The following is a 9797-nucleotide window of genomic DNA, read 5'->3' as shown; positions in this document are numbered from 1 at the left end:
CGTTAGGGTAAGCGTGGCTAGATGGAAAAAAAAACAATTCGCATTTGGGGCATCATAAAATCTACATGTTAAAACCGAAAATTCTATCACTTATAGTTACCGAGATATCAGGTTTTCTTGAAAATGCGAAAACCGTCTTTTGAGCTTGGTGGGCGTATGGGTGGGTGTGGCCAGTACCACTTAAGGATGCGCTGGCATCCAAAGTTTATACATACTGAATTTCAACTTTCTAGCTCTAATAGTTTCCTAGATTTTAGCGATTTTAGTTTTTCCCGATTTGTGGGCGTTAGAGTGGGCGTGGCAGGATGCTAAAATAAACTTGCGCTGTCCCGGGATCTCAAGAATCTTCATGCTTAATCTGAACTTTGTACCTGCTATAGTTCCTGAGATCTCAGCGTTCATATGGACGGACGGACAGACGGACATGGCTCAATCGACTTCGCCATTGATCCTGATCAAGAATATAAAGACTTTATAGGGTCGGAATCGCTTCCTTCTATCTGTTACATACTTTTCAACGAATCTAGTATACCCTTTTACTCTACGAGTAACGGGTATAAATATATTATCTGATGGTGATGTAGGATATATGTTAGAAGTTGACCTGGAATACCCTACTAATCAACATGACTCTTATAATTAATTGCCTTTTTTGTCCTGAAAATAAAGTTCCCCCAGGTAGCAAGCAGGCCAAACTGATAGCAGACTTAACTCACAAAAGTGGGTACATAATTCATTTAAAACAGCTTCAGCTTTGTTTACAGCATGGTTTGATTTTGCGAAAAATTTTAAGGATTTTGTCATTTACACAATCATGCGGGTTAAAGCCCTATATTGATTTAAATACAAATCAAAGAAAATTAGCACGAAATGACTTCGAAATAAATTTGTATAAGTTAATGAATAATGCCGTAAACGGAAAAACTATGGAAAATGTTGAAATGCATCGTAAAGTAGTTCTAGTAAAACATTGTTAGTCAAGACAAAATTCTCCAGGCTTTAGGCAACGTATAGCTAGAAATGATTTCCATAGCGTTGAGTTATTTGGAACCGATTTAGCGGCAATTGAATCGACACCATCACAAATAATGTATGATAAGCCAATATACATAGGAGTAGCAGTTTTAGGATTATCAAAGTGGCTTATTTTATTTTATGACTTTTATTACGACTTTCTATTAGTTAAAAGTCCATCTACGAAAATAATATGTATGGATACAGACTCCTTTATTTTATCATCTGAAGATGATTTTTATGAGACTATAAAATCAAATCGTAATCGCTTTGATACCTCAAACTATGTGCTAGAAAATAAATATCAAATAATTCAGGCTAATAATAGAGAACCGGGAAAAATGAAGGATGAACATGCTTTTGCTGGTCTTAAAGCTAAGGTAATTCTTGTGTAGTTGCAGAGGAGAATAATAAGACATAATCAATTCAAAAAATTAAAGATGTTAAAAAATCAGTTATTAAAAACTAAATAATATTTATTAAATATAAAGAAAACATTTTTTTTTGTATAATTTAAATTGTTTTTCAAGAAAAAATTGAAAATAAATAAATGCCAAACAATATATCTAATTGCGTTTTATTACTTAAGAATTTTATTTACAGGAATCCACGAGTTGTGACTCGAATCAATTCCGCTCCACTTAACGAATAATTGATTTTTTTTTTTGAGTATTTTTTCTACTAGGAATGCATTCTTATCTTTCAGTTTTTGAAGTTCCTGCTCATAAAATGATTCCTCAATAGAGTTGCCTCTGTAATCTTCTTTCTCATATGTGACTGGATATGTAGACTCAACTTTTGTAACTTTAAAAACCTCCGTTGTCCAATTAGGTTCATATCCCTTCATAAACGCTACTTATTCGAACAAAATCATCTACAGAAAATTTATGTTTTGAAAAAACTTTTGGGAAATTATAAACCGTTCTCAAAATAAACTCCTCATTTTTAATGCAAACATCAACTGGGTTCATTTTAATGGTTCGGTGATATGAATGGTTATACTGGTTTACAAGATATTTTATGTTATCCTGTAATTTCCCTGCATACTAAATATTTTCCACATGCGATGTTTTAATTTTCGATTAAACCGCTCGCATATGGAAGCCTTAAGATGTGTGAAAGTATGATAATGATTTATATTAAATGTATCCATTAATGTTTTAAATGTTGAATTAAAATTCTTTTCCCTGATCTAACTGAATATTCTTAGGTTTACTTTTACTCGCCTTAAAGTACAGTTCTCATTGCTTCTGTAACATCCAGTGCGGACTTTGTCTTTACAGCTTCAGCGTATGCATACTTTAAGAATGTGTTAATAACAGTCAATAAATATTTATACCCTCTATTTTCTTTCCTAAAGGGTATCATTTCAACTAAAGTACATCTCTTTTTAATTCGTCACGCATCTTTTTAGAAATTTGAAAACATAATAGTGTTAAATCTACTTTATCGAAAGTGCCCTCTAAGTCATCTAGCTGAATATCATAATTTTGTAATAAAACACACTTAGGAATAATATTATTATAGTAAAGATATACCACTTGTTTTCGTAATATTGAATTCCAACATAGGAAGGTTGTTAAAAAATATTCCTAGTCTTAGTAAAAACCGCCAGGACTCAGAGTCAAACTTAATTTTGTTGCCATACTGATTAATTACAAAAACCTACTGGTTATCCGATTTCCGATTTCGGTCATACTGGTCCGGTTTCAACTGAATATATTCCTTGTATGTGAGGAGTTGCATCCATTCGTCTTTACCAAATCCAACGAAATTACTTTTACTATGCTGCATCCAAATCAAGGGGAAACATTTTTTAGAAGTGGATAAACCACATTTCAACTTTAAATTATGTACAACATAGTATTTGAATCCGAAAATGACCTCATGGTCCTGTTTCTTTCGTGAAGTTTTATTTCTTTTCGTTACACACATGTCTATTAGGTAAGAGCACTTTACTTTAACTAAAACTTTATTCTAATCTGTCCGGTATAAAAAGGAAAAGGTCTTTACGTGCATACCCTCAGTCCAGTTCAAAATTTCAAACCATCATGAACACTGTAGATCGTAATTCAAGCGTTATTGTTGATTTTCAATATTTATTTGGAAACAACAAACAAATTTTTGTTAAGGAGCTTGCATTCATGCCAGCAGGAAAAAGGAAACTCTTAAGCAGCAACACTTAAAACAAGAAAATATAAACGGATTGGAATGGTCCGCTGGAGATATACCATATACAGCCCTAGAAGAAATTCTCTCACCACTCAATAAGTATAGTTCAATTATTGTTCGTAGTGAAATTAAAAAAAAATGTATCAAAGTATTTGTCAGCGACCATAATCGATTTAGATATCGGAAGAAGCTTAACCCAGCTACCCAATGTTTTCACCAATTGTAAAAATCATAAAGTTACAAAATCACATCTAAGTGCTCTTAAAAAGTATAAAAATGCATTGCGATATCTCTCATGTCCAAAAAGTACCCTAAGCTCTAAGAGAAAAGTTCTTATTCAGAAGGGTGGTTTCCTACATATTCTAATAGTTCATTGCTTTCCGGAATTTTTGGAAAATTTTTAAAACATGAATAAAAATAAACATAACCTAAGCAAAGTAATTTTAATGCATCCCAACGCATTTCAGAAACTGATAAACAATGACCGCGGAAATGAACTAATTGATATAAAATTTTTACCAATTTTAAATAACAATAAAATAAGTGATTATGACAAATGGATTAAAATACGTCAAGAATTAAGCTACTACCAAAACAAAAAACGTCATAAATCATTTAACTTCCGAAATATAGTTTCAAAACCAACCCCTATGTCTAAAAGAACTAATGAAACTCAAACATTAGATGGGGATAATACAAAACCTAATACTTAAGAATCAGTAATAAAATATGAAGAAACACTACCAAATAATGTAGTCTTGACAAATTTAACAAATGATAGCGATGAAGGAGACCTTAATACAGAGGAACGGCCAAAGTTGTTAAACGAAAAGCGCAAATTAAGAGAAACTTCGCTTTTAGACGATAAAGAAGATATTAAAAGGAGAGCAGTGACAAAAGTGAAGCTTACTGATCAACAACGTAAATTATGGGTAAACCTTAAGAAATATAAAATAGATTAAAATCCATTTTAAAATCTTAAATATGTGTCTGGCCGTAAAAAGGTAATAAGATCGGTTCGTACTAAAAATCGAATAGGAAAAAACAAAATGAATTGGATTTCTTATCAATAGTGCTTAATTTAAATAATAAAAATGGGGAATTTAGATGAAATGTTTATCACATGGCTCAGTAATTTTTCAATGAATGTATTTCCTGATAACGTAAAGTGTGCATTCACAAACATTGTAAATATCTCACAAAACATGAACAATGATTGGGAAGTTGGTATTATAGACATGTATCTTAATAATTATATTAATCAAACATATAATAAAGAAATACATATACATGAAGAAACTGAATTTGTTAGTTTAGTAAATGCTGGAACGTTTAGATATAAAAATGTAAGCGTTGATTCAAAAAACCCGGGAAATGGGTTGATTTTTATTTATACCGACATAGTTAAACCAAGATCAGTAGGATGTAGAAAACCTCGATGTCTTCGAGTAATGTATTATAATGGAAAAGAAAAAAATATTCAATTTAAAAATATTGAATATTATCCTTTAGATATCTGGTCTCCAAATGAAATCTCAATACTTATCACTGATTCAAACGGATATAAGGTTCCATTTGAAACGTCAACAGTTTCGATTTTTGTTACTCAACATTTCAGAAGAAGAAGGACTTTGTAAAGTCTATAAATAATACGGGCTTAAATATTATAATAAAAACAGTCATCATGGTGTAATCTTATCACGAATATTATTTAAACCAATGTGGTGGCGGTTTAAGCAATATTGAAAGTCTTTATGTATCACCACCAATAGTTCAACAAGGACGAGGAATCGGGAACTTTTTTAGTGGTCTTTTTAATTATATCAAACCACTTTTTCTTTCGGGTATAACTGCTATAAAAAGTCAGGCTGGTGCTACTGGAAAGGCTGTAATCAATGAAATCGGGAAACCCTTAAGAAATATCCTACAAGAACAGAGTAAAATTGCTTTGAAAACTTTATCCGATAAGGCGATCGATAACATAACCCGATTTCAAAACGGAGAAGGAAAAAGAAATAAAAAGCGATGCACAAGAAAAAAACGACATCATTTAACATCCAAGCAGCAGAGTAAACATACCAAACCGCCTCATAAAAGAAAAAGAACTATAAGAAAATTAAATATTAGCGACATTTGTTTGCTCCACACCCAACTCAAAGTTCCATTATAAAAACTGAAGAAGTTTCATATAACCCAATTGCTTCTTTAGATGGAGCATCATCAATCGAATTTGTTTGCTGAGGAAATGGTGAAACATATCGTGACTTATCAAGTGTTTATTTACTTACAAAAAGTGATAGCACCGGCATTGAGGGAAACGATTGGCATTGGACAGCTACCTAATTTTCTAGCCTTTTGTATGGTTAAGAACCGTTCCGGAAACCGGGGGTTAGATCAATTTCATTTTGAACATTTTAAAATTTAACGCTTTAACTTATTGGTCAATGGAGTTCAAGTTCCTTCTCAGGCTTTGCAGTTTGATTACTCAAATGGTGAAAATGTTCAGAGCTCATGAGGATATAATATGCTATTCAGGTCTAGTGGGATAAAACATTATGATCGTGGTCTACAAATTACAAAGGAAATGTTTGATACAAACAGTTTTATATTAGCTTTTGACCTAACTGCCGATCATTCAAGTTCGACTGTCTGTGCTAATTTAATAACCCTTCGAATCGAAGGAAGCTTCTCAGAACCACTTTCTGAAGCAGTTACTTGTCTGGTGTACTGCGAATTCGATTCCATGATTGATATTGATAAGCATAGAAACATTCGATTACTTCTTTAACATGAATACATTACAAATTAAATATATGCTATCAAAGCATAAACAAACACAAACGATTTTTGAAGGAGTTTTCCCTTCGGACCAGTTACCTAAAACTATAAAAAAGTATCCTGCTTTTATTATTGCGAATACCGATCCTTCAGACAAGCCTGGAACTCATTGGATTGCCTTCTATTTTGATAGCCCTAAGTCAGCAGAATGTTTCAATTCATATGGTCAATATCCGCAGAAAAAGAATTCATTTTTTTAATCTTAACTCCTAGGCTCAATAACAAAACTTCAAACTGCATCAAGAAGACTTCAATTTGTTTTGCATGCATTTTTGTAAGACTTGTAACTTGTTAAGGTTGAACTAAGACTGATTTTTGATAAAGAAACTCAATCTTTTATAAGGGAAATTTCTTATTTACTTCATTTATTTACTGATACGAGGTGTGTTCAAAAAGTAAGGTGACTCTTCAAATTTCGCGAATTTCAAATTTTTCGATTATCGAAACCTTTTAGAAGTTATACGAGTGTGTTCAAAAGTAAGGTGACTTTTCAAATTTCAAATTTTTCAAATTTTTCGATTATCTTCAGTTTTGGGAACAAGAAAAAGTCACATGGGGCCAAATCCGGTGAATATGGTGGCTGAGGCATTATTGTGGTGTTGTTTTTGGCCAAAAAATCCAAATCCTTTGATCCATATTTTTCGATAGCAAAAAATCGCCGAGCTCGCAAAACAACTTGTAACTTTACGCCTCTCACAACCAAACAAAAGAGGATGTTCCATTGTAAACTTGGTACAGATGTTAGGGAAGAGTGTACCAATATAACAAAACAAAAAAATCGATAATCGAAAAATTTGAAATTCGCGAAATTTGAAGAGTCACCTTACTTTTTGAACACACCTCGTAAATTCAATTTTGAGTACAGATATATCTATTCAGATCTTTTCCTTTATATTCCTTATGAGAAATTCCGTTCTCAGTCAATTTCTTAAATGGTGTCTTAGTTGAAAACTTGTTTACATAATTTTTTTTGTAGAAATATCCAAATATCTTAATTTCCTTATTGGTTTAATAAAGGCATATTTTAGTTTCGTAAGGTGTTTTCCTTAATTCACATCCAGTGATCTTATACTCAAACCCAATACATAGATTTTAAATTTTCGTATAACCAATAACAGGCTTCGATTCATTTAAGGTCTCTAAGAAATCCTATGAGGAATAAGTACATTAGGAAGGATTATATACATAAAGAAGTGTTTATATACCATTTTTGATTGGTGAGAGATTGAAGTCATGGTGTTCTAGTCACTAGTCGTTGAATACTAATTTGTTACATAAATAACGTGGTCTTTTATACATGAAAGAATATACCCATATCACTCTTTCATGTACAAATTATTTATATATATATGTATATAGTGACATATCCATTGCCATGCACATGTCCACACACCTCCACGTTAATCATAAGCAAGATATAAATACCTTATATGTAAACTTAATCGACCATGGAAAATGAAAAGATAAACATTCCCAGACCTTTATCTAAACATCCCAGACTTTTATAAACACAGACAGATCGCAGGCCTAAATTCATTTCCCACACTGCGACTGAAAAACAAGAGAGTCTTATTACTCAGACTCTTAGACTAAACATTCACACCGAAATTTTCCATAGACGATCAAGGTTAAAGTAGGAGTCCTGTTACGGACAATTGAAAAGAGAAATCTTGTATTCAAGAGTATATAGATATAAGAAAGTTCTCTCAGAAAACATAATAATTGTAAAAGCCCAAATCCAAGGCTTCATAATAATTTAAGACTTAAGATTAAATCAGTTTCTTACAGTTAACGCTCGAGGATAGTTATCATCGGTACGCGTTCATGCAATTAAGGGAAGTTTATAAACTAAGTGCACTACTGTAAAACTCAACACCCAGTGAAGTTCAGGTCAAGACACGAGATTGTTCGAGTCGGTGTTCTTCATCAAAGAATCTTGTAATAATTCGGTTTAATAAAAATAAAATTATATTTTTTAAACTTACGAATATTCAAGCATATAAATATATATAATATTATATAATATATACAGGTATACAACATAGTTAAAGTATATAATATACAAAACTTGATTTAAAACCCTTTAAAATATATGTATTTCTTATAAAAACTCAGTTCAGTTTCACATTAAAATTGGCAAGTTTCATTGTGAGTTATGCTCAGAATCAAAATCTTTCACTACGCGCAACAGTCTAAAAGTGCATACCTTAAAAGTACACAACCTTAGCTATAAATAATCAAAGTCCTTTTATTACTACTGTTATTTCTGATGATAACATATGAAGTTGATGCATGATGCTGAATTAAAAAGTATAAATAAAACTAAAGAAAAATATCTAATAAAGAACAAGAACTTTAGATATTGAATTTTATAAAGTGTTTTATTTCATAATATTTTTAGAAAAATAATACACATATTAGCAGTCTAATCTTAAGAGAACATCCAGTATAACAGTATCCTGGTCGTCATTCATAAGTTGGTGATATATGCTCCGTGGTTTATTTTTATTTATCTCATTAAAAATGTGATCATCATTCGGAAATAGGACTAGGCTCTGGCTCATCCAAATCAAACGTTTGAGCACACTGCATATGCTTATAACAGTCTTCGCTTTGGTCAAGCGGAATTAGTTTTCTTAAAACTTCCTGTGTATTTTTCCCCATAGGAAAATCATCGAAGCATAAAGGCTGGTTTCTACGAACAGCGGGATAGTTTGTGTACAATCTCCATGCAACAGAGACTTTCCCTTTCTATGTTCACTTGATAAGAACGATGCCCGATGGTTCCGCGAATGTAAATACAGGTGTGTGGGAAATAATGGTCGGAGCACCGTCAATTGCAATAAATATTTTATTTTCTGACTTATAAGTAACCAGAATCGGTCATGCACAAGTTTTATGAAATAAACATTTTCCCTTTATATACTTACTTGTAACCATATTAAAGTCAGCATTTGCATTCGGTCATGCACCAATCAAAAATTCTGAAGCCTTAAGCCGAGAGTATCTAGAATATAGGCCATAGGCTGATTATAATACAACAGTCTTACATTTAACTGAATTGGTTTTAAAATTTTTAAAACCTTTATTATAATACTTAAAAACTGCAAGTTTTCATTAAAACTCTTAAAAATAAATCTTTCACGCTTCGTTAACTTCCGCTAGCAAAACAAATATTTTAAAACTGTATAACAAAGTATCCGGTATCTATAGTCGCGACTCTCGACTATAGCGTCCTTCCTGTTTCATTTTATTTTGTCAAGGAACCAAGACAAACTGGATATCTTGGTATATACATATATGCTCATATTATGTAACCATAATCAAACCAAAATAATCACTAGCCTAACTATTACTATATTTACATGAATGAATTTTGTTAATTTATGTTTTGACTGATAAAATTTAAAATACAAACGAACAAACACAAAAAATATTGTGTTGTGTGAGATGGGGACAAAGCCAAAGAGAAAACGATCTCTCTCGGGTGTCCATATTGTTCACCGACTTCGGCGCTTAATTTACTTGAAATTGTCATCAGCTAAGTTTTTGCTTCACCTTCTTTTTTCTATCAAAGGGCATTATTTTACAAGGATGCGAAATTCCTTTTATCGATTTCGTTCACAATAATTCAAAACTATGGAAAATATTAACTGAACCTCCCAGGAACAACATTTATTTTAATTAAATATTATACTAATTTTTATTTAATCTACGAAGTAGACACTATTCACCTCGTTATTCTATGTCAAATTATATTGTACGGGTGATTA

General features: G+C 31.8%; 1 long non-coding RNA gene across 1 annotated transcript; it reads right to left on the bottom strand.

Moving 5' to 3' along the window:
- Window positions 1–7015: 7015 nt before the first annotated feature.
- Window positions 7016–7271, bottom strand: LOC108117615. The gene is made up of 2 exons (XR_001772896.1): window positions 7230–7271; window positions 7016–7173 (listed from the first exon to the last, which is right to left on the bottom strand). It is a non-coding gene; the product is annotated as an uncharacterized LOC108117615 (long non-coding RNA).
- Window positions 7272–9797: the final 2526 nt, after the last annotated feature.

The sequence above is a fragment of the Drosophila eugracilis genome, unplaced genomic scaffold (assembly GCF_018153835.1).
Source record: "Drosophila eugracilis isolate 14026-0451.02 unplaced genomic scaffold, ASM1815383v1 contig_249, whole genome shotgun sequence".
NCBI lineage: Eukaryota > Metazoa > Arthropoda > Insecta > Diptera > Drosophilidae > Drosophila > Drosophila eugracilis.
The sequence above is the reverse complement of the archived record's forward strand: the minus strand, read 5'-3'. Positions and strand labels throughout refer to the sequence as shown.